At 43.5% G+C, this 23,906-nt stretch overlaps 1 protein-coding gene and 1 long non-coding RNA gene across 4 annotated transcripts in view; one reads left to right on the forward strand and one right to left on the reverse strand.

Annotated features, from left to right (window-relative positions):
• Positions 1-23,906, forward strand: part of EFCC1 (EF-hand and coiled-coil domain containing 1) — a 106,774-nt gene that overhangs the window by 39,482 nt on the left and 43,386 nt on the right. The gene's annotated exons all lie outside the window — the stretch shown is intronic.
• The window catches only part of LOC122174400 (uncharacterized), an 84,294-nt gene that overhangs the window by 16,881 nt on the left and 43,507 nt on the right, over positions 1-23,906 (reverse strand). For both annotated transcript variants that reach the window (XR_010589099.1, XR_006176138.2), the window contains exon 2: positions 9,176-9,299. This is a non-coding gene — a long non-coding RNA (uncharacterized LOC122174400). The remainder of the gene's footprint in view (positions 1-9,175; positions 9,300-23,906) is intronic.

Raw genomic sequence — 23,906 nt, forward strand, 5'->3', positions numbered from 1 at the left:
GGGTCCCTAGCTCCATATTCAGGTCTGCAGGAGCGCCACCAGCTTTTCCGCCGCCCTAGGTGGTGGAAGGTCCCGCCCTGAAATGCCGCCCCCCCTACAGAGGTGGCGGAAGGTCCCGCCGCGGAAATACCACCGCGGTCGCCGCCCCCCAAATCACAGTGCCCTAGGCGACTGCCTAGCTTGCCTAATGGGTTGCGCCGGCCCTGCAGGTCTGTATACGGGGTTGCCAATCACTGCTAGCAAACCTCCTTGCATCTCCATCTGGGAATCAGGGCCGGCTCTAGGCACCAGCAAAACAAGCTGGTGCTTGGGGCGGCACATTTTTAGGGGCGGCATGGCCGGCGCCAGAATGCCGCCCCTAAAAATGTGCCCCGGCCGCCCTAGCTCACCTCCTCTGCTGCCACTCGTGTGCCACGGCGCGCGAAACAGCTGATTCGCGCGCCGCTGCTCCCCCTCCCTCCCAGGCTCTCAAACCTGGAAGGGAGGGGGAGATCCCGAGCGGCAGCAGCGCACGAAACAGCTGATTCGCGCACCGCTGCTCCCCCTCCCTCCCAGGCTTGAGAGCCTGGGAGGGAGAGGGAGACTCCGAGTGGCTGCGGCACGTGCGCCGCTTCTCGCCCCCCCCCCCCAGGCTTGAGAGCCTGAGGATTTGGGGAAGGGGTGGAGTTGAGGCGGGGCTGGGGGTGGGGTAAAAAAAAAACGGAGGGCGGCCAAAATTGTTTTTGCTTGGGGCGGCAAAAATCCTAGAGCCGGCCCTGCTGGGAATGTCGCTTTCATTGCATCGGGTGCCCCCTTGCTGCTCATTGCTGGCTCTGTGACAGTCTTTCTTCGGGTAACTTGGCCCTCCAGCCAGGTCAATATTTTAGTCCACCCCTTCCAGTGTTATGAAGTCCAAATGTCATCTCTAGGCAGTGTTCAGCCCCAGTTTGGGGCTCTATGGCACTATACCAGTGGCTCCCAGGGGAGCCCAGGCCCACCTGCTACACTGGGTTCCAGCACAGAGCCCTTATAACCAGCAATCCAAGTCCTCAGTCCTAGTCAATGTTGCTGTTTCTGTTTCTCTGGGCTCCTTCCTACCTAGCCTCCCTATCATCTCTTGCCTGCTTCTGGCTACTTTACTCCTCATGGCTACTTCACTCTTTCCTACCCTCTCGCCAGACTCCTTGCTCTAAGAGCAGGATCTCAGGGCTTATGCTCCCCCTGGACTTCCTCTTTGTCTTAGAGGAACTCTCATCCCAGGGAGTGACTGCAGCTTCCTCTGGTTTCAGCCTCCAAGCTTTACAGTGCTGTCCCAGCCCTTCCCCAGTTGGCTCAATTAACCCTGGTCCTCCCTCTTGCAGGTGACACCAGTTAACACAACTGGTCACTCAGGGCCTCATTAACCATTTCAGGGCTGGTGTGGGGTGCACATCTCATCACAAGGGCCCTTCAGTGAAAAGTGGCCCAAATTTTCAGACTCCCATCATTGGGAGTGCTCTGAAAATCAAACCATTGTTACTTCAGTGTCTAATTATAGAAGTAGCAGTTTAGTTTGAGGAACACAATTTTGAAAATGTTGGCTTCTATGTACGTGTGCGTGCACACACATTTGTGTATGTATGTATGAGAGAAGCAGAGTCAAAAAAAAAAAAAAAAAAGGTCAGATAAAGAAAAACACCTTATGCTACTCTAACAAACAAACAAAACAAAAAAAGATGAGCCCACAGATAAAATACAAGGAAGGGCTGGGAGAAAACTGTAAAGGGGCAAATAACTATTTCCTCCTCCCTTAACTTCACACTGTAACTCGTTCTGAGTTTTTATTCTGAAAGGATTATGGGTGGCAAGTTGAGAGGTAGGAGGGGGTGGTATAGTTGGCAACCTTTTCTGTTGTCCCCCACATCTGACAGAGGCCTCCCATGAATTCCTACCTCCCTGCCCTCCATCCCACTTCAGGAGTCTTGTTTTATTACTCTAAAAATCTGCTTTATCTAACCATAAAAGAAACAAGATATGGTCTGAGCACAGAACTAGGAATTAGGAACTCCTGAGTTCTAATCTCAGCCCAGATGCACTTAACCGCTCTGCCTCACTTTCTCCATCTATAAAATAAGGTTAATAATATCTACCTACTTGTAAAGATTAAAATTTCTAAAGCACTTGGAAGAAAAAGAACTCCAGTAATTTATTAATAGAAACCTGCTGTCAATCTGCTTTTACCCCAGGGATAGCTCAGTGGTTTAAGCATTAGCCTGCTAAACCTAGGGTTGTGAGTTCAATCCTTAAGGGGGCTACTTGGGGATTGGTCCTCCTTTGAGCAGGGGGTTGGACTAGATGACCTCCTGAGGTCCTTTCCAACCCTGATATTCTATGATTCTTTTCTTTCCAGAAGTAATAGGGAGAGGTTGCTGTGGGATATATTTGAAATGACTTATACAGTGCATGAAAAAGTATCTGTGTAACTCATTGCTATGGGATAGCCTTGAGGCCAAGAGTTTAGCAGGATTTAAAAAGGGATTAGATACTGATATGGTTAACAAGGATATTAAGAGATTATAATAGCAAATAGTACCAAGAATCTTGGAGTGATACAAACCCGCCTTCATGGCATAAGCAAACCTCTGATTATTGGATGTTAGATGGAACTGTCCCCAACACTGCCTATTGCAGGATTGCTTGCACCTTCCTCAGAAGCATCTAGTCCTGGCCACTGTCAATGTCAGGATATTGAACTAGATAGACCATGGGTCTGATCCAGTATAGCAATTTCTGAAATTAGAATTCCCTGCCTTCAGGGTCATATTTTCATCATCCATACACTAGATCCTTTTTGACTGACATCAATTGTGTCATTCCAAATCATTTAATCTATTTCAGTTCAATTCTTAGACATTCCCCACTGGGGTTACAAACCAGCACACACTGTTCAAGGTTGTTTCTGTTTTGGTGTAAGAGAACCAAACCCAGACTGAGGAAACTGATTTGATCCCTTCTTGCACAGCAAAGGCTAGTTCTCCAGGTAAGCTTTAGAGTTCTTGACATGATGCTAGAGCGACCGTTTACAATGTATTCTCTTGCATACAGCCAAGTAATTGAAAAAGGTTATTCTTAGAAGAGCTTGCATTATGACCACCTGCAGAGCTCCAAGTTTGAGGGCAAACAGTTCTGAAACCTGCGAGTTTGTTCATAAATATAATACTTATTCACTTTATCTGTCATTCATATTAAAACTCAGCTCAACAATATTCTATGTTAGATTTGCATATACATACAATGGGCCTGATTTTAAAGGGCACTGAGTATCTGCAACTCCCACTGACTACAACCACAATTAGGCTATGCATAATAAATATATTCAATGCACTGAAACTGTACTAATGTGTTCATTAATTAGGACCACAGGGATAATTTAAGTCACCAGAATAATAACTATTCTATTGTGAGTGGTGGGGTTGAGAAAGTACCATTATGTATTACAAAGATCCTGTTCCCCAATTCTATGCAAATAAACCCAAGGCTATACGTACATTTTGAACTTGGACATTAACATTTATTATTTTAGAGATGGCTATGTGCTTGCATCCTACAAGACACAAAACACAGACCATCCCTGCCCAGAAAATCTTTGGCTACACTGCAGCTGGGGGCGTGTGATTTGTGGTGCATGCAGATTTACCCTCGTTAGCTTTCATCTTGCTAGCTTAGTACAAAGAGCAGTGAGGATGTAGCGGTGCAGGCTTCAGCACAGGCTGCACAAGAAAATACATACCTTGTGCAGCCTGTGCTTAAGTCCATGAGTCTGCTATTTTTAGCAAGTTAGCTACAGTGCGGCTAGCGTAGGTACATCTACATGAGCTGCTAATCACAACCCCGACTGCAGTGTAGACATAGTCTCATATGAATATATAGGTAATTGAGTGTGTAACTCCCTGTGCACCATGATGAAATTATCCTTTTGTATTAATGCAGTATAGGCCTGATCCAAAGCCCATTCAAGTCAATGGGAGTCCAGTGTGCTCATATGGGATACTGTAAATCTAGCCAACTCTTTTCATTATCAAGAGAACTCTGAATATCAGACATTTACAAAAATGACCATTAATCTTCTGTACAGGCAGAAATAAAGTTATTAGCAGTTTAGTAAGTGTTGTGCTATAGTAGTTCTTTCCATGTGATGTAGGTGCTCTCTAACTGAGTGCTTAAAACAAAGCAAAGTCTTGTATCAGACTATAGAGGAATAAGTTGTGATCCCAGACAACCATCCACATATCGCCAGAGATCTGTAGATCCTTTATAAATGAAAAGAACTAAAATGAAAATCCATAAAGCATCTCTCCAGTGCTTTTGGTGATGGAAAATAAGTAAAAATACTAAATAGAAGTAAAATTCAGAAGGTCATAAACCAAGTGTCATAAACCAACTGCCCAACTAGGGCATTCAAGTGCAAGTGCATTTGCAGATTCTACCTGTTAGACTAAAACCAAGTTTTAAGGACAGCTTTAAGCCCCCAGCAAAAAGAAAGAGCATTTAAGTACAGCTTGCTGACTTTAAATGCTAAAGTACATAATTATTTTGGATTCCAGAGCCTTCACTCACAATACTTACCCTGACATTCTTTAGTAGATGAGTTTATTGCAAGGTGGCAATTTACATTTTATAAAGGAATTTTGCACAAAGCCTCAGGGTTTTTATTTTGCTTTTCTGGATTTAATCAAATGTATAGTATGAACAAGAGTCAGATTTGTTGCATAGAAATGGTGCTGATTTGATTTCAAGACCACTCACATAGAGATGCTATGTCTCTTAGAAATACTAGGCATGATCTTGAGACACTGTTGCAGCCCACTGACTTTAGAGAGAATTGAGTGCAATCAGCCTCTCTCCAAATTAGACCCATTAGTCATAATGAAGTAAGGCAATCCAGTTGGTTCCAGTGAAGGAACAGTTACAAGAATCAGCCCGATCAGATTCTAGGCATATTAAAAAACATCTTTAAGGCTTGAAGAGACTTAATGCAGAGTCTTTAAAAAAAACAGTAAAAAGTGAAATTCTCTGAAGCTGGCAATCACATAAACATGTTATGAATTAGCATCTAGTGTTTTCTCCTACAGTACAGTAAAGTTATGATCCCATCAAAAGTAAAGGATCATGATTGCTGCTTCAGCATCACAACATTTCAAATTCCACTTTGTCAGATAGGAGATGACAAACTTGTCAAGTAATCCTGTCTTGTTCAGAAAAAGACTTTACAGCTATCAAAACTGTTTCACTACTGAGGGTACGTCTATACCCAGCCGCTAGTTCGGCGGCTGGCAATCAAAGTTCTGGGTTCGACTTATCGCGTCTTGTCTGGACGCGATAAGTCGAACCCGAAAGTGCTCGCCGTCGACTGCGGTACTCCAGCTAGACGAGAGGAGTACCGCGGAGTCGACGGGGGAGCCTGCCTGCCGCGTGTGGACCGAGGTAAGATCGAACTAAGGTACTTCGAACTTCAGCTACATTATTCACGTAGCTGAAGTTGCGTACCTTAGTTCGATTTGGGGGGTTAGTGTAGACCAAGCCTTAGACTCGGCCATGGGAATATGGACAGCCCTGAAGCTTTAAATGTGGTTTCTTTCCTAAATCCTATGGGAAGCCTTTGGGTCTTTTTAAACCCATGTATATGGTCACAGTCTGAATTTATTATACTGTAAACAGAGGAAATAGCCTGTCTATTCACTCACAAATTACTAACATCTGTTCTGTCTACTGCTGTAATGTTCCCTAAAATAATGCACTAAAAATGCCCCAGACTGCAGGGCTTAAAAGGGACCAAAATATTGTCAAAGTCACTGCTCTGTGCCATTAAATCACAGTTCTATAGATAATCAGATATTGCATTGGCAAAATTAACTTTAAAGGTAGAATTCTGTGAAATCTGTTAAAAATCACTCTTCTTAGATACAATGGTGTTTGAAGCAATACATCTAGGAAGGGTATTAGCAGCCTAATCTCTCTCCCTCCACCCCAAAAAATACTTACCGATATATTAAGTAATGGGTGACATTTTATAGGTGAGCAAAATTTTTCTTTATAGAATCTTGTGCAGATTTTCCCCCCATCTACATAGGTGTATACCCCAAGATTTATGTTCATTTTCATTTAAAGTGAAACATGGTTGAAACCACCAAATTCTGTCTGGTTTTCAATCATTGTTAAAATCATATTAAACTGCAAGTTTCACACAGTTTTAATATGACACCATTAATCACCTAAAGTTCACTCAAAACTAGCCCCTGGTGGCTTAAAAGTAGAGATGTGTTTATGCTACCAAATTCAGATGTGGATTTTTAAAGACCCAAACGTCTGGGGAGGTTTGGGTGTGGAGCCATCTCTCCTTAAATGGTAAAAATATTGTATTGTTCTTATTATGGCAGGAACAAAAGGCCCCAACCAAAATGTGGTCCCCCTTGAACTAGCTACTGTAGAAACTGTCCCTGCCCCAAACTGCTTAAAAACTTCAGTTTGATCTTTCAGTAAAACTGTTTGCATTTCAAGTTAATAACTAAAACTGGTCCAAGGTGAGCTTCACATCATTTGGGATTTCTCTGCAAACTTTTCACCATATTGTTTAGCTGTTTGTTAAAGCTAATGCACTCCTGTCATTTTATGTTAGTGTGGAGGTTGGAATGGAAGGAAAAAGTGGCAACAGAAGCCCATACACAGCAGCATGTACTGTCTCTGTATACAACTTAAATACAGTACCTGCATCCCATTGGTATGGTATTTCTGGTTTTATAAATGTAGAGGGAACCCTTAGTTCTTCCACAGCTTTGACTAATGTTATAGATTTGTATATATGTGATGTTGGAAATTAGAATCTGATAAATGACTTCAGACTGATACAAGCTATCTGAAAGCAAAGGTGGAACCAAATCACTCTCTCTGAGCAGCATAGTTGAAAATATTGACTGGACAGCAGCAGATTTTTCCTTTGTTGGATTTATATCCTCTGTAGGATTTTCCTTTTTGGTTTGTTTCATTAAGTCTTCAATTTCATTTTAGGAGAGGGGTAGTTTTTTTTCTTGACAGAGAACAAATTGCTGTCTGAGGGGCATTGCCAGAATAGGCAATCCCAAAACATTACCCTTCCCCCACTTGTTTGTGTTAAAGCATCTTCTTGATAGTATAAAACTTTGCCACTCTCTGAAACAAGGACAACAGCTGTGCTAAACGCCCACCCCTCAGCCAGGCAGCCATCACCAATAAATCTATTAAAAAGCCCTAACTGGATTTGTCGTCATACTGGCCCCACACACACACACACACATACGATTTGGGTTTGCACATTGTGTGTTCCTCTGCAGTCCCTTCTTAGCTCCATTAGGAGAATGGAATTAATTATTTTTCTTTGTCATCTTCCATCTGAGGGTCATCAAGCATTTTATAAATGTTATTTAAGCCTCACAATGTCCCTTGGAGGTGGATGAGATTGAGGCATGGTGTCACAGAATAGAAATGCAGCTAACTTCAGTCATTGCCTGCCTGCTTCATTCTTTTGAGGCAGCAGAATGAAAAAAGCTGATCAGTTTACAAACATATCCATGATCCGGTTCCCTGTTTGGAGTCCCTTGACTGAGATTTTAACTAGTGCTGTGAAGCCATGTGAACCAGATTAGTTGAACATGGAAACCAAACTAAATATCAGCAAAAGACGTTTTGTATGAAATTCAGCCAAAGTGAATAAGCATGTATTGGTGAATAAGTGGAACACTTTTGATATTTGCAGTTTTGTTCTGGTTTGTATAATGCAGCTAGTGACATTTGGTCACATTATAGGTCTTCTGGGATGACAAACCCTTGGAAAACCACATGCAGTGCACAAGTGGAACAAAATCAGCATTTCATTTTGAGTTTTGCTTTCACCGTATTGGGATAAAATGAACCAAAAGCACAAAGGGTCAGATTTTCAAAGGTATTTAGGTATTAAATTTGGTGCCTGTTGATTGTGACAAAGTTTCTTTAATTTTCTTCTGGAAAAGGTTAATAGGTGAAGGGAGAAAGTGTGGAAAATTTGAGTCAAATGATGATATATCCTCATGGAAATTAGAAATAGCTGAAATGAAGAAGCTTTTTTCGCCATATTGCAAGGATCAGCAATGATACACAACAGCCTGTGTGTGAATGAGAGAGGGAGGTACAGTAGCACCATCATTTCAGATACTAAACAGTGTCTCTGCTTTTTCCCCCCACTCTCATGGATTTCTAATGGTTCTGTAGATATCATGTTCAGGCTGAAATCTAGCAGTAATAGGAGAGTGAGCACTATGTCAACAAAAATTCAAGGTACTAAAAATCTTGGCTTTTCAGTTAGTACATCCCATGCCCACTGAGATTTTAATTTACTTTTTCATATTGCTTTTTAAAATATCACCAGAAAAATATGATTTACATTGAAGGCTAAATTCCTTCAACAAGATGACTTGCTGGCAAAAACTCACGTGCAACCCTTGTGCCTCAAAAGATCTACATTTACACAGGTAAACTAGGTGATTGTGCTCACTATCAGGACTTACAATATAAAAATACCTCAAAGGGGCTGTACATTGGGACTGAACCTAGGACCCTCCACATCTAAAAACACAAGCGTGTGCTGGTTGAGCTAAAGGCCCAGGTCCATTAACTTGAGGCAAGTGGTGGACTAACTTTTGTGCATGGTCTCTAGCAACTAAAGGAGGACAAACTCACACTGTGTTAGCCTGGCTTAGAACTGCATATGCTCAGTAACCCAAAATGGAAATTGGACACTTTGCAAACAAATATGGAATTTTCCCAAGCCCACTTGTGCACCTTCGTTGATGTTAAGGATCAGACTTGTAAACATAAAAACAAAAAAATCATAGTATATAATAAGAGACCATATTTTAATGAACTCCTCAGTTTTGCTCTGTTGCTTTCCCTTTAAACAGTAGCTGACCTCATATGCTATAGACCCTAGTGATGTCAGTGAAATGACTCCCACTGATTTCAGTGGGCTTTAGATCAGATCCTATGTGCACAGCTATTCCTACCTTAAACACAACAGGGTGGGTTAGAATTTGAGTCTCACCTGAACTTCCCAGCTATTGAGACAACAGAATATGACAGCAGCAGAATATAGTTACAATTTCTCAGGATGGAGGTATCTGTTCTCTCATTGGTTTATCAAATAACTCACATTAATGCTAAATCCTCTGCCCATCAGTGGGAATGTAGGTTTCTGAGGCTCTGACTCGATCGCACCATTCCTGAGTTTTGTGAGTGACAGCTTGATGGTGGTGTCTCTCCCCCCTGGTATTGAGCTGAAATTAACAACAAGAAGTAGAAATAGTAATTAACCCCCGAGTTTCAGAGTTGCTGCATGTGGTCCTGCTGAAGGCTTTCATTAAGGATCACACATTAAAAGTTTGAAGTCATACATTCCAGCTTCCTAAGACTATGATGAATCAATAAATAGCACAATCTATAAACAGGGCACATTTAATGAGCAATTTTTTTTTAATCTAAGCACCATCCTTCCTCAATAGGAAATCATTTTAAATTTGAGCCCGTGTAATGAGACCTTCTGTGTCAAACTGTACATGCCAGAAGGAAACTCCAGGTTCTAACAGCTTATACAAACCGAGATGGAAAGTATTCTGACTCTTGAGTCAAAGCTGCCAAACAGCTTGATGGACTTAAATTGCCAGAACCTGATGAAATGGGTGCACACAATTAACTCTTTTGGAATGAGAGAAACCATTCAAGTTCTACCTGAAGACAAGCAGCTGTTGGACTTTTTTCTTAACAGTAATGATACCCTTTGAACTAACCTTTGATCCAGCATAGCATTTCAAAGGATTGAAGTAAACAGTGGTTTTAAGGGGATGTTTGGGCATTTACTTGCAAATCAGTAAGCCATTGCTTTTTACTCTTATGGCTTTCCTATGCAACTCTGAACCCTCGACTCATGTCACTCTCATAACAATATTTAAATGAATTATTTTGAAAACATCTGTGGGAGTTCACAAGAGACTTTCCCAAGCAATCATGTCCTAAATGAAGATACGATTTTAAACGCATCTGAAACTGATCTGCATTAGATGTTTTTTGCTTCTGTTACTAATGGACTGCTTGGTTTTTGACTAAAGGTTTGGGAATGAAGGGCTTGGCTTCTCACGTCCAAACAAAAACTCCTGCTAGGAAATGAAGTTTACATTTACAAGTCTGGTCCCTCCTTTGCCTGGTGTCTGTCAGTTCTGCACTGAAAGTTAATAGTGGCTCTGTCGACTGGCTGCTCCTATTAGATCTGAACTAAAGGTCAGTTCTTTTCCAGGTAGGGTGAGGACCTGAAAACATGCTACATTTATCCTACATATCCCAATTCTGCTGAGAACAAATGAAACTCAGTGAGCCCTTCCTGATGCAAACCAGACTTCCGCAAGCTCATGGGATGCTTTCATCAATCCTTCAAAGAGATAAAACTTACAGCTGGCTTAGTTTACAAGCAAGAACTCTTATTTATTTATTTAAAGGACCCTTCATGACATATGATGTTTATGCTTTGGTGCCCTGTTTCAGAGTTTACAGTTGGGGCTTCAGGCAAAGCTAATGGCATCCTCTATGACAGGGAATCATTGCATGCCTAAGTACTGACAGCACACACACAAAAGTTACTGATACAGAATTAGAGAATTGCGTATTTGCTAACAGTGTGACACAGTGCACAGTGTCATGTGATTCTATAATGAAAGGCCTTATCATGACTACATACAAGCAACTGAACTGGGTTAAGATTGTCACGAGAACTTTAATTGATTTTTTTGAGCTTTTTTGTTCAAAATTTGAGGCTTAATGTTGCATCAGTATGGCTTTTTGCTCTTTGATGATACCTGATTTTTTTCTGTTTAAAACAAAGAATTTATTAAAAAAAAAAGTATTGCATTTGCTATAAGGATTTACTATTGCTTTGTTTGCAAACTATCCAATATAGTTATATCAGATAAAAAAATGCATTCCATTTCCAGATGGGAAATGCAAAGAGACTGTATTAAATCTCTTCTATCAGGAAAAGGTGGCAAAGACAGCAGACTTGGTTGGGACTAAACCTGAAAACAGTCTCAGCTGTTGAGGTATGCTGGGCCTAATGGATTCCGCTTTCATTTACCCTATTGATTTCAATTGAATTTCTCTTGATCTACACTACTTTTAATCTAGTCTTATACCAACCATTTAAAAGTATGTTAAGTCGCATCTTAAAGATCCTAGCAAGACAAGCTCTTTTTAAACCTCTGCCTATCATTTTAGACATGTAGGTATTTTAATCAAACTACAATATCTAGACCTTTTCTTAGTATAATCTTGAGAAACAAAAATTAAAGTCGCAGGATTGCCAACTGATAGTATGATACAGACTAGAGTTTTCTTAACAATATTTTAAAGGCCTGAGGTTAGTGAGGATTTTATTTTAAATATTATTTTAAGGACCTCTCGTAACTTCAAGAAGGTACTCAACTAAAATGCTTGGAATTAAAATTATGAGAACATTCATTCTATACCCATTTCCCTTTGAGAACTGAGCACAAAATATGCATGTGAACACGTGTGCAATTCCTAACCATTCTCAACCTGACAACACACTCACCCTTTTTCTAAAAACAGAGTAAATAAAATAAGGTTCAGCTCAAACCTTCTCCCCAGGTTTGGCTGCTACTAGGGTTCCTCTCTCAGAACTGTTCAGCCCACATCCTAGATCTTCCTTCCTTAAAGGACCTCTTCTCCACCTCCTTTTGACCAGGTGGGGCAATGAATCCCCTCTCTCTGCAAGTTAGCAGAACCCATTTAACTCTTCAATAGCAGGATCAACACTTGCTAACAAGGTAGGATGTTTCAGACAAACATTACAAGCCAGTTACAGCACTCCACAACAAAGCATAGAACACTGACCAATTTCTTAATGGTTGGCGGAAACTGGGTATTGTAAGGGTTTGCAGGGGAGTCATGAGGGCTTTCAAATTTGAGGATTAGGAAGGTTTCTGGTAGCAGAGACTCTTAGGTAGATCAAATCCTGACCTTATCCCAGGAGTAGGGGTTGGGTTGTGGGAAGCTGAGGAAAGGGTTGAGTCAAAGATTGGATTGGAAGAGATCAGCATTTGGAGGGTTGGGGTCTCATTGGGGGCAGAGGGAGATGAGGTGTTTTTACCTTCAGTTTTCAGTAAGGTTAGCACATACTGAGTGCTCTGAGGGTTAAACGTACAGTTCTCAGTAGCTTCCGTATTAAACCACTTCCACTCTCGACTCAAAACAAAATGATAAAAATATCTTAATAAATAATTAGTTTTTCTGTTGGAGTCCTGTGATGTTTGGTTTAATCAGCTGCTTTCATAGCAAGACAGCACAACTGGTGTCCACCTATGGCCTGTGTCTCCAGCAACTGTGTTTATTTTAGGTCTTCCTCCTTGTGCCATGCTACAGTTTGTGTCTTCCGAGTGTTGTTCTCTGTTTTTCATACAGATTTCCCACTTTTCCTGGGGAAATCTATTGAGGAAACTAAGACAATTGGAATTATTTGTCTGAATACCTGCAAGACTGTCCAAAAGGCTCCCTTTTTCTCGCTCATAGATTCCTGTAGGATATAGGCTTTGCAGCTGATCCAAGAAATGTTCTGTGAGTAGAATTCCCATTGGGATCAATCAGCGTTTGAGTGCCCATATACTAGCAGGATCTAGCCAATGGACAGAACTGCCCCACTCCGCCTTATCTATAAAATTAAGCAGAGTTCAGACCCTACAACACTCTGATGGAAGAACTTCCATGGGGATGGCTTTTCCCCTTCCACACCTCCCTGGTATGTTCTGCCAGAATTGGCTCTCCTCCCTGGAGAGCTAGGCTGCACTCAGAGCCGGCTCCAGGCACCAGGCAACCAAGCACATGCTTGGGGCGGCACCTGGTAAGGGGCGGCGGGGGGAGCGCAGCACAGCGCGGCATTCCGCGGGGGGGGGGGCGCTCTGGCGGTGCGGCGCTCGGCGGGGGGCGGTCTCGGCGGTGCGGCGCTCGGCGGGGGGGCGGCGCGGGGCGCGGCGCTCGGGGGGGGTTCCGGCGGCGCTCGGCGGGGGGGGGCAGGCTCCGGCGGCGCGGCGCTCGGCGTGGGGGGCGGCGCGGGGCTTGGCGCTCGGGGGGGGGGGTTCCGGCGGTGCTCGGCGGGGGGGAAGGCTCCGGTGGTGCGGAGCTCGGCGGGGGGGTTCCAGCGGCGCTGGGCGGGGGCGGCGCTTTTTTTTTGCTGCTTGGGGCAGCAAAAAAGTTAGAGCCGGCCCTGGCTGCACTGGACCCTGAGAAGCCCACAGATAAGCAACATTTATGCAGAGAATAAGATACAATAGCATGGACTTAGAGCCACGTATGATTCAAGACATGACCTAAATATTATAATGACTATTTTTTTTAATGTACCTTAGGCTGTGTCTACACTGGCAACTGAATGACAAAACTTTTGTCTTTCAGCGGTGTTAAAAAAAACCACACACACCCAAAAGACAAAAGTTTTACTGACGACAAGCGCTGGTGTGAACAGTGCTTTATCAGCAAGATAGCTGACAAACTGCAGCTACACTGCATGCCGTTTAGCGGCCCGGCTGTAACGACACAGCCGTGTTGCTAAAAGCTGTGTAATGTAGACATAGCCTTACTGTCAGTAAGTTTTTACGTGCCTTGATTTTACAGTGGTCAAAACAGAATTACACTTAGCGGTGTTACAATTTGAATTGCTTTCTTTCCAAGCTGCACTCCAGTTTGCTTTTAACATCCTCATTTCCAGACTGTGAAGTTAGAAATTCCAGTATAGAAAAAAAGAGAAAAAGGCAATTGAACTATTGCAACATAATTTCAGCATCTGTTTCTGGTTTCTGACAGTCTGCTAGGCTCCATGGAACCTGGATGAAATTTGCTGTATTTTAGTTGGATGCGTGGAGATTTCAAGAGGCTGGATATTAAAGCATTAAGGGACAGAAGATGTTTTCCTCTCTTTTGTTTATTCTATTATTGTGCTATTTTTGTGCAGTTTCCAGTGGGCTGCCTTGCTGCTAAATCAGGTTTTCTCCTGGTTCATTGAAATATAGTTGAAAGAATAAGGAAAAATAGAATGTGTTGGTAACTGTCTTGAAAAACCCTCTATCGGTCCAATTTTCCAGGAAAAATTGACCAGTTAATATATTATTTATATTGTAGTATTGCCCAAAGGCCCTGATCAGAATTAGGATCTCATGGTACCATGTGCTGTACAAACACATGGGAAGATAGGAAGCCATTGACCCTGCCCTACAGAGTTTACAGTCTAAACATGCAGAGCCTGAGACAATCTTGGAATGTTATCACAACTGTGCAGTGTCAGTGGCCACTTTCCATTGGATAAAGGAGGACACCACTGGGCTCTACACTTTATGTCAGAGACTATTGTTTTGATTATTTGTATTGCGATAGTGCCTACTGGCCTCAAGTAGATCAGAGTCTCATTGAGCTGGGTACTGTACGGACCTGTTGTGAGTGACAGTCCCTATGACAGATCCTAGAATCAAAAAAGCATGGCCTCACTCTGTGACTGTACATACATTCCCAAAGAAGAGATCAGATAGCTGACCATAGCAATGTAGTAACATTTTAGGAGAGAAGAAAGCCATGTGACCCATCAAGAGCTAGACACTAATATAGCATTTGTATCCTGTAATTTCCCCACGCCTCAGAGATTTGGCTAACGATCTTACAGTTGCATCTTCTGTTGTTGTTTTTGGTGGCCTGTTCCCTACACAAATCACTGTTTTCATAAAGAAATATTTCTTCACCCTCCTTAGTGTTTGCTTGTTGCTTAATTTCAGGTTGCATACCTTTTAAGACTGTAACCCCTTGAATAAGACCATATTCTCTCATGAGTTTCTATGGCTGACTCCCATTGACTTCACTGGTTAATTGATGTATTGAGATATGTTCTTTGTTTATGACATCCACCTTATCTGTTCTTTCAGAAAACTGTGTCAATCATAGTTTTTAATCCCTAATGATTATTTCAATTTAAATTGTTCTTCCTAACTATGGCCTCCGAGGCCCTTTATTGCCTTTGAATAAAGGTCAGAACTCTCTCAGCTAGCATCTTCAACATTTTTAGGTTACAGGGAAAGTCGATAACGTATGATTAAGGGTTAATTTGTATTGATTTCCCACAAAAGTGTAATGATGTTACACATGACCATCCCATGAATCCCAGGTGTTACTGGATGGTAGAGGAAAGTACTGTTCCTTGAATAGAACACTGCTATATTTCTAATCCATTTGTGGAACCACATGCCAGTGGGCACCATATAAATGTGTGCAATATATTAAGTTATGAAAACTGAAATCCAATGTCTAAAGAGAAGAGTTTGAGGAGAGTTGGCAAATGAATTTGCACAAACAGTCTGAATTCGGATCAAATCAGCTACTTGAAGGATGTAAACATGAATGGCCAGGTAGTTAAAGGTATTTAGGTGTTTATCTACCAGTGGGAGTTAGGCGCCTAATACCTTTAAAAATCTGGGCCCACGGCTCAGCACATAAGCAGGCACCTAACTTTAGACACGATTAGTCCCATTGACATCATGAAGCACAAATTAACTCATATGTATTTGACTTCAGTGGTCACGTGCTTAAAGTTATACACCTGCTTAAGTGTTTTGCTGGACTGGGGCTTTGGCAGGCAAAGGAATTATTTAGGAATTATTATTATTTATAAGACATAACAGTAATGAGTTGAAATAGAGGGAAAATCTAAGATGGATATAAGAAATAAATTCATACACGGGGTGCTTGTCTGCACAGTGCTTTAATCTGCACCAGAGGGCTGTAAACTGTACTGTGCACTAGCATGTCATGCACTAACCGGCCCCTATGAACCCTGCTGGCATGCACTAGTTCCCTAGTGAGCGTTAACGTAGTACTATTCGAAACAGGACTATATTAACTCGCACTAGGGAACCTTTAGTGTGCTCCAGCAAAGTGCACACAGACCAGGAAGTGCACAACATGCCAGTGCACACTACAATTTACATCCCTCTGGTGCAGACTAGAACACCATGTAGACAAGCCTTGAGGTTCATTAGATTGAGAAATAGACCCATCAATAGAGATATTTAAAACTAGTCTAGACAAAGCACTACAAAGTATAATATGGGGCCAGGACCCTGTATTAGGGAGATGTATCAGGCAATGTAATGCTGTATGCGTTTTCACTCTCCAACATAACAATCCTAACATTATGTTTCTAATTCAACTGCATGACCAGTAAGAGATCAACTGGGAGAGGGATAGAATTGCTGATAAAACACAGCTAGACTGGTGGGATCATAATTAACATAGAGGGAAGAATAAGCAGTATTTTTCAGATCTCCATTGTAATTCGTTGGCACATAACATATAAAGGTTAGCAGGAATTCAACTTCAGTATTGTAGTAAAGGCAAGTGCAATTGTTTGTGATTAACCTAGCACAGCAGCATAGGAGCAGTAGAGGGGGGGCCAGGCTGCTGTCTGGAAAGTTTAAACTATTTCAAACAGTGGATCGCTTTAAATCAAAGCTATTTAAATCATGGATTTTAATTGGCAAGCAGGAAACCTTGATTTAAATCATCCTGTTGATGCATTTGTACTTTTTAGTTGTTTTCCTGAAGAAGTTGATTCTCATGGCCTGATACCCATTAAAATACAGTGATTTGCAACTAAATATAGTTTCTACACTAGCCTTTATATTATAGCCTAAATAGAACCTTTACATTAGTCTTTTGCTAACCAGGAGGGTACACTATATCTATGTATTTAAGCAACTATATAGCTTCCTACATTTTTTTAGATTCTTATTTTTTATGTTTTCATTATGTTCGATGCAGTTCTTATTTACTAGATTAATTTTTTACTTGTGATTTGTGCCAAACTATTTGGATGGAAATTCAAATGCAATTAAAAATGCAGAAAAACCATATTACTTTTTTTAATTAAATCAGAATACTTTAAATGTGCTGGAAACATAAGAAAAAAGTTTATAAAAACATGTTTTGCATTTAAAACTAACTGATTTATTAAACAAAGAAAGTGCCTATAATTAGTAAACTGAACTGATTGTTTCTGGTCACCATGTATTTCAAGATTTTAGAACTAGTAGATCTCATCCTCTCTGGGGTTTTTTTTTTTTTAGTTCCTAAATTGGAAAAGAAAAAGAAGTTCTCCTGCTTTTCCAAATCCAAATTGGTTTCTTAACTTTGAATGAACTAGTCATTTAACTGAATTAGCTGAATAAACTAAAATGAAGAAAATATTCTCTCTGCACCTGCAGAAGAAGCTACTGCTGTCAAAAGTCGGTTTAGCACTTTAACAAACTCTGGTTCTAGGTGGCTAGCTAGTGACTTCCACAAGTTCAGTGGTCTTACCTTCTTTCAAACTTGGCAGCAAACATGTTTTGCTTAATATTATTTTGTATATTAAAGTAATCTAAATTAAATATATTAGTAAGTTTAAGTCTTGGCATCAGTTGTCAATTTTAAATTTAATTTTAAATAGGCTTTTTTTTTTTTTAAATAAGCCTGTATTTAATTTAAACCAAGCAAATCTGATTTAAATAAAAAGCATCTGATTTTTTAAATTGATTTTTATCCACCATAATTTCAAACAGGCCTCAGAACAGCAGATGCAGAGCTAAAATGCAAAGGAGGCTTGTCTAATTAGACAGGTTTAGTATTATAACAGTACTTTGCAGTTATGTAGAGCTTTCCATCCAAGGATCTAAAAACACTTTACATACATTAGTGCATTAAGCTGCACAACATCATGGGTTAATTGTTATTCCTATTTCCTGATGGAGAATCTGAGGCACAGAGGATTTGTGACTTGCCTATGATCATATAGCAAGTCTCTGGCAATGACAAGAATAATCCAGGCTTCCCGTCCTGCCCTGTAATAACTACACACTTTGTTTGCACTTTGGTTACCCACACACAGCATTAGCACCAAGATGACCTGCTCGTGAAGGACTCAGCACAATACAAGGACCATTTATCTGACAGGTTTTTGGCCTTATTTTCTGGGGGCTTTTTAAAATATGGAGCTATAAGAAATCAATGAATGCAGCTCCTCTAAGGAATGTGAAGTCTGTATTTTTTTTCCAAAGGATTAGCTGCCATAATTGGTGAGCATTACTTTTCAACAGGTTGTCTTGTGGTGTGTGAGGGAAGAATGCTGCTGTCAAGAGCAGCCATCACTTTATTCCGCACTTTCACATTCACAGAGTCCTAACTCGGTGGTACCTAGCACAGGGGAGGAAGGGGGAGTATGCCAAGGAGCTGGCACTACCTTATGTTGTCCCTCTATTGGCCATAGCTGTAGTTTTGCACACACAAAGCAGGGTTATAATTAAATAATGTTTAATCAAATGTTTTTAAGGCTCCTAGAGTTGTACATAAAATGGTCCCCAGTCAATTGAAGAGTACACATTGACTCCCAGTTTAGCCAGAAACATTTATTTATATATTAGGTACAGGAGACATTAAAAGACTCATTAGACACTTATCCTCTACTGGCCAGCACCCTGCAAGATTAGTGCATTAGTGGTAACAAGAGAGTCGCTGGCAGTTAAAGAACACACATCTAATCTACATATAGGATACGTGCAGCTCTTTGTTTGCTTTACAAACAGAGGCAGGAGGAAATGAATTGGACTTCTAAAAAGCAAAAGCTCTGGTCCTTTTGTTTATTATCTTAATGATATGCTTAATATCAGACATCTTGGTTATAGTCACAATCACAGTGTTTTAGAATGGCACACTATTTTAGATATTAGTTTTAGGTTATGGCCTTCCTAGAGGGAACTAATTAGTAGTCACACTAATAATCTATGCAACAAAATTAATTTGGATATGACGACTAGGTTGGGTATTAGGAAACACTATTTCACTAGGAGGGTGGTGAAGCACAGGAATGGGTTACCTAGGGAGGTGGTGGAATCTCCATCCTTAGAGGTTTTTAAGGCCCAGCTTGACAAAGCCCTGGCTGGGATGATTTAGTTGGCATTGGTCCTGCTTTGAGCGGGGAGTTGGACTACAGGACCTCCTGAGGTCTCTTCCAACCCTAATCTTCCATGATTCTATGACTGCACCATCCCAGGCAAATTTCATGGACCTGCTGGAACAAATGCAAGTCTTAGTCATTGCTGATTTTCCCCATCCCCAATCTTGACTGTGGATTTTCAAATCCACTAACTTATAGTTTATTATTAGCAGCAATATTACAGTAGTGCCTTGAAGCCTCAACTGTAATTGGAGACCTGTGCTGATATAAAGTAAGGATAGGGGAACTTGTTCAGATAAAATCCTGAACCCTCACTGCAAACCTCAGCTGAAACTTTTTTGAAGTTTAAGGCATAATGCTAAAATTAAGAGATTTTTATTTTTACTTCCTTGGCTCTTCCTGCTTCTGGGCTAAACTGAAAGTGAAAGCCTCAAAAATGGCTATAGAGGTTGTTCTCATGGTATATCCAGCCTGACCAGAAGCAGAAAGTACTGCAGATCCCACTTAAGAACTTGTTCCTGTGAGATCTCCAGCCCATTCTGCAGATTAACATTTTCTGATAGTTTGGAGAAGTATATGAACTTTTGGATGCTGATCTGAAATGAACCTCCCAACCACCTCCCATTGCTGGGACAGAGTCCTCAACAAATGTGTGCATGGCCAACCTGACCTGAGGGAAGATAGCCCAGTATCCTCAAGTTCTGCAGGAAAGGGAGACCTTGCTCAAACTCCATTGATAGTCATAAAAAAGCAGACACTGATTTCGAAACCAGTCTCAGTGATCAGTGGAGCCAATCTAGCAGTCTTCCATATTGAGTGAAGCCTGTCTGCCCCAGGGCCGCCCAGAGAATTCAGGGGACCTGGGGCAAAGCAATTTCGGGGGCCCCTTCCATAAAAAAAAGTTGCAATACTATAGTAACATTCATTTGGAAATGTAAAAAATAACCAGTGAAATACATTCAAAAATTAATTTTTAATAATTTGAAAATACACAAAATACATTATTTAAAAACATTAAATGCTTTAATGGTATGTATACATTTGCAATTACATAATGGGCTGTCGCTGGGTGATGGTGATGGTTGGTGCCAATGGCTGGGTGGGGAGCTGGGCTCTGGGTCGGGGGGTGCCTGGCTCAGAGGGGCTGGGCTCGGAGCTGGGGGTCAGGGCTGTGGGGGGGGATGGGGTTGGGGGGTGTCCGGCTCAGAGGGGCTGGGCTTGGAGCTGGCGGTAAGGGCTGTGGGGGGATGGGATCGGGGGGGGTGTCCGGTTCAGAGGGGCTGGGCTCGGAGCTTGGGGTCAGGGCTGTGGGGGGATGGGGTCGGGGGGGGTCCGGTTCAGAGGGGCTGGGCTCGGAGCTGGGGGTCAGGGCTGGGGGGGTGCCCGGCTCAGAGGGGCTTACCATGCCACTTACCCCCTCTCCCAGAGCCTCAGTGAGCCGCGACCAGGAGCTCCTGCCGCTCGGCCCCCCGGAGCTCGCAGCCCCGCCCCCTTACCATGCGGCTCCGAGCGGGAGGAATCTCAGGTCCCGCCCGAGCCACGCCGCTGCAGTGCTGTCCAGGGCCACTTCTGGACGCAGTGCGCTGAGGTGATGGGGGAAGGCAAGGCGGAGGCGAAGGTGCCGGAGGGGGGGAAGCCTCCGACATTCTCGTGGGGGCCCCTGTGGGGCCCAGGGCCTGGGGCAAATTGCCCCACTTGCCCCTCCCCCGGGCGGCCCTGGTCTGCCCCTCAGAACAGTGTACTTAACAACTTGGGAGGGTTTGATATCTGCAGCAAGGGTAGGGCTACCCTGGAGCTGGGCGGAGCAATTTCCAGCTTGAGTAAACATATCTGCACTACCTCTGATCAGGCTAGTATCTGCTCAGGCAGCGAGCCCATCCTATCACTTGCACTGCTGAAGCTACACTGCTATTTTTAGCATGCTAGCTCAATCAGAGCTAGCATGAAGTGTCTACCTGAGCTGGAAATTACACCTCCAGCCCCATTGTAGACATACCCTAGGAAAAACACAGTACAAAGAATGTTCTGGATAATTTTAATGCAAAATATACTGTATTGTTCTTGAGGTGCAGACAAGCCACAGACTTCAGCTCCTACTCAACGTGACAAGCTAGCATGCGCAATGCTAGTGTCAGTAGAACCTGCCATAGAAGCCCACAAGCAATCCACTGTCTCTGGTGGGGTTCTGGGGCAGTTGTGAAACCATCAGTATAACATGTATTATGTGGCATCACTGAGTGGACATAAGTGATCCATTATGGGTTCCCAATGCACTGACTGAACAACAGAGAGAAAACTCAATTTCCTAGACCTTAGGTGTGAATAGCACACAAAGGGTAACACTGGACCCTATGAGCTCCATTTCCATGACAAGAAAGAAACTTCAGTCCACCTTTATGGCTTGGACCTCTGGGAGAAGTTATGCAAGTTTTAGGGAGCTCATGCCAAGGGTTCTACAAGTGAGTAATGTTCCTTAAGAAAAGACGGTTACTCACCGTTGTGACTGTTGTTCTTCGAGATGTGTTGCTCATATCCATTCCAAACCCGCCCCCCTTCCCCACTGTCGGAGTAGCCGGCAAGAAGGAACTGAGGGGGCGTCGGGTCGGCTGGGGTATATATTCAGCGCCATGAAGGCGCCACTCTAGGGGGCTCCACAGCCGACCCGCCGGTGTTGCTAGGGTAGAAAATTCTCCGACGATCGTGCACGCGGCGCGCGCACACCTAATGGAATGGATATGAGCAACACATCTCGAAGAACAACAGTCACAACGGTGAGTAACCGTCTTTTCTTCTTCGAGTGCTTGCTCATATCCATTCCATTAGGTGACTCCCAAGCCCAACTTAGGTGGTGGGGTCGGAGTGAGACATTGCTGTGTGCAAAACCGCTGATCCGAATGCAGCATCGTCCCTGGACTGCTGCACTAGTGCATAGTGAGCTGTAAATGTGTGGACTGATGACCAAACTGCCGCTCTACAAATGTCCTGGATTGGAACTTGCGCCAGGAAAGCCGTCGAGGAAGCTTGGGCCCTCGTGGAGTGAGAGGTGAGGTGCGGTGCTGAGACACCTGCCAGGTCATAGCAAGTCCGGATGCAAGACGTAATCCAGGAGGATAGGCGTTGTGAGGAGACCGGTAAGCCTTTCATTCGGTCGGCCACTGCAACAAAGAGTTGCGTCGTCTTTCTAAAGTGTCTTGTGCGGTCAATATAGAAAGCTAGGGCCCTGCGTACGTCCAGAGAATGCAAACGCTGGTCATGGCGAGTAGCATGTGGTTTAGGATGGAAGACCGGGAGAAATATATCCTGATTGATGTGAAACGGAGAGACCACCTTAGGAAGAAAGGCAGGATGTGGACGAAGCTGCACTTTATCCTTATGGAAAACTGTGTAAGGGGGCTCGGATGTAAGCGCCCTGAGTTCAGAAACGCGCCTTGCTGAGGTGATGGCTACGAGGAAGGCTGTCTTCCAGGATAGGTACAAAAGTGAACAGGTGGCCAGTGGCTCGAATGGAGGACCTGTGAGCTTGGAGAGAACCAGGTTGAGGTCCCACGTCGGAACGGGCTGACGTTGTTGTGGGTACATCCGGTCTAAGCCCTTGAGGAATCTAACGACCATCGGGTTAGAGAATACCGAGGACGCGAGTTCCCCTGGGTGAAAGGCCGATATAGCGGCCAGGTGAACTCTAATTGAAGATATCGCCAACCCTTGCTGTTTTAGGGAGAGGAGATATTCCAATATGAGAGGAATAGGTGCCTGTAACGGGGACGTGGCTCGTTGTTCGCACCAACAGGAGAACCGCTTCCACTTGGCCAAGTATGTGGTCCGTGTTGAAGGCTTCCTACTGCTCAGCAGAATCTGTTGGACCGAGTGCGAGCATTGTTGCTCTGCCTGGGTGAACCATGGAGCAACCACGCCGTGAGGTGGAGCGATTGCAGGTCGGGGTGACGCAGCCGGCCGTGGTCCTGAGAGATGAGATCTGGACATAATGGAAGCGGGATCGGTGTCTGAACCGAGAGTTCCAACAGTGTGGTGTACCAATGTTGTCTCGGCCACGCTGGAGCAACCAGAATTACCTGTGCCTGGTCTCTGCGCAATTTGAGCAGTACCTTGTGGACCAGAGGAAACGGAGGGAAGGCATAAAACAGGTGGCCTTTCCAGGGAAGGAGAAACGCATCCGAGAGGGAGCCCGGAGCTCGACCTTGCAGGGAGCAGAACACGTGGCATTTCCTGTTGTCCCGAGAAGCAAACAGGTCTATCTGGGGAAACCCCCACTTCTGGAAGACGGAATGTATGATGTCCGGACGGATAGACCACTCGTGCGTCTGAAAGGACCTGCTGAGTCGGTCCGCTAAAGTGTTCTGGACTCCAGGGAGGAACGATGCCGTGAGATGGATTGAGTGGGCGATGCAGAAGTCCCACAGGCGAATGGCCTCTTGGCATAGAATTGACGAACGTGCTCCTCCTTGCTTGTTGATGTAAAACATGGCCGTGGTGTTGTCGATGAGAACTAACACACATCGGCCACGTAGGAGATTGAGAAATGCCTGGCACGCCAGGCGCACCACCATCAGTTCCCGAACATTGATGTGCAGGGCTAGCTGGGGTGCAGTCCACAGGCCCTGGGTATGGTGTTCGTTGAGATGGGCGCCCCAACCCAGAGATGAAGCGTCTGTGACCAGGTGCAGAGAGGGTTGTGGGGCGTGAAATGGCATCCCCTCGCAAACCACATTGTGATCTAGCCACCAGGTGAGGGAGGTCAGGACCGAGTTCGGGACCGTGACCACCATGTTCAGGCTGTCCCGATGTGGGCGGTATACCGATGACACCCAGGTCTGGAGTGGGCGAAGCCGAAGTCTGG

The sequence above is a fragment of the Chrysemys picta genome, chromosome 7 (genome assembly GCF_011386835.1).
Source record: "Chrysemys picta bellii isolate R12L10 chromosome 7, ASM1138683v2, whole genome shotgun sequence".
Classification (NCBI taxonomy): Eukaryota; Metazoa; Chordata; order Testudines; family Emydidae; genus Chrysemys; species Chrysemys picta.